Here is a 2,175-nt window from a genome sequence, read left to right as displayed (position 1 = left end):
AAATGATCGATGGGGGTAAAAAGGGAATTTACTCGTTTTTTTCAATGATTTGAGATTGCTCATCACGCCTGCCGCGCGAAAAATTGAATTTACTCTTTATTTTATATGTTGTGTGCATATGAGACATAAGACGTGTCACAACATATATGACAGTTAACCAATATTTAATACAAAACAAACAATGCTTCTATATGTAATCCTTCTAGTGACAGTGTTTTTTGAAAGCATTTTCTACTAGAAGTACAAGCAAAAAAAGTGAGGGAGTTTTTTCACATAGTTTTTGCAAATGTTAGAGTTGTTTCCATAAAAGATGAATGAGATTATGTCCCTAGAAGAGACCACATGTTATTTACCTCCCTTAATCCTAGACGGCTAGGGTAAACTCTCACCTCCACACTTCACCGACGAGTCAATGGATCCAATTGCCTGCCGCTCCGGTAGCCGGTGTTTGGGAGGGAATCATGATGCCTTCCCTCCAGTTAGTAGTTTCGGTTAGCATTCTTCTTCTTCTTCTTCTTCTTCTTCTTCTTCGAAACAATCAATGCGTGAATTTTTGGGGTGTTATTTTGGGGAGATAATTGATTGACTGACACAACCAACTTTTTGGAACCAAATTACCCAAAGGGCGACATATATGGGTGGATGTAAATTATCCGACATTAATTAATATCGACGTATATATGGCACCAAATAATCTTTAGAATTAATTGGAATATTATCTCCTACTTAATTAAGATTTTGACCCTCTATATAATGATCGGGTCATCGCAGCCATGGTCATCCCTTGTTCGTCTCACGTAACCCACCCCATTGCGGAGAGTTGACTCAATCGACTAAGCAATCAGTAAAGATTAAACCAGAATGAGAGGGGTTCATGCCATGGCCATCTTGTTCGTGGGATGGCTCACGGTCACTGCACAGTGTTAGTTCTGGTTCTTCCCTTGTTTTATTTTCTTCAGTTTTTACACGCATGGACTCTCTCTCAATCTCTCTCTCTCTCTCTCTCTCTCTTCTCTCTCTCTCTCTCTTATAGGACTAACAATTAAAAACATTACATGCATAATTTTAGGTCGTATGGAGGCTGGAAAACGAAGCTATCTAGACGGTGGCGATAACAATGCTACCGTGGCCAACGCGATATCATCGTTTAGATGATGCCAAGTTTACCGTCATATTGTGCGGCAAATGGAGTTGCGACTTCGGTGACTGCTACTGCTGTGACATCCGGAGACCCCATGTTTCAAGACTTTGGATGAGTTCAAGTCTAAATGCCTTAAGTGCAATCCCAAGTGCCCGCCGGCCTGAATCTTCGATAGAACTACACGCATGAAAGGATGACATGCTCTAGTCCCTAAACAAGGGAACAACGATAGATTCTCCTGATAAACCGTTTTGTCGTTGTAATACCTCTTTACATCTTCTATGATATATGATGCTCCTTCCAACAAATGTTTTAGAAAACAATATTCTTGTGGTAGACCATGAAAGGTGCCATTGTTTATGTGGATTGTTACTTAATTTGTCCCTGCACTAAAACTTACTACCTCTGTATCTTTTTGTATTTCTGACATAAATTGAACTGCAAAAATGTCTTATATTAAGATGCAGAGGTAATACTAGCTAAATGCCCGTGCATTGCCATGGAGCAAAAACGTTTACATCGAGACATGGTTTCTTACCCCCGTGCGTTTTTAGCATGTTTCTTAGTCACGTAGTTGTTGTCAGCTCCAGATGAAGTAAAGACCCTAGGGGTTGGCCGCATCAGCACCGGCTAGCAACTCCACCAAATGTCTTTCTTTGCTCCAGTTCTCTTGAAATTACAATTATCTTAACATAGTAATAAGATGACTATGCTTCGCCGCGGATCCAAGAAATACATGAAAGTCAAACTACAATAATTTTCTAGTATGAGCACCGATCCGGTCATAATTGTTGTTGAATGATTGAGGAATTTTCCATTAAGTTTAATCCAGAAAAATAGTGGATAAACGTGAATAATATGATAGTGATGATAATAGAAACAAGCAACATATTGTTGAAGCTAGGCAGGCAATCGAGATCATAAGCTAGAAGCATCATATCCATGTCGATTGCTACTAGCAGTAAGCCAAACCTTAACCCTAGCAGAGAGGATAACATGACATACGGAGCAACGGAAGTAGATGTAGATGCGCC

At 39.8% G+C, this 2,175-nt stretch overlaps 1 pseudogene; it reads left to right on the top strand.

The window, feature by feature from the left end:
* The first annotated feature begins 861 nt into the window (after window positions 1–861).
* On the top strand, window positions 862–1,330 carry LOC123116769 (uncharacterized; annotated as a pseudogene).
* Window positions 1,331–2,175: the final 845 nt, after the last annotated feature.

This window comes from Triticum aestivum, chromosome 5B (assembly GCF_018294505.1).
Source record: "Triticum aestivum cultivar Chinese Spring chromosome 5B, IWGSC CS RefSeq v2.1, whole genome shotgun sequence".
NCBI classification, from domain to species: domain Eukaryota; kingdom Viridiplantae; phylum Streptophyta; class Magnoliopsida; order Poales; family Poaceae; genus Triticum; species Triticum aestivum.
The sequence above is the reverse complement of the archived record's forward strand: the minus strand, read 5'-3'. Positions and strand labels throughout refer to the sequence as shown.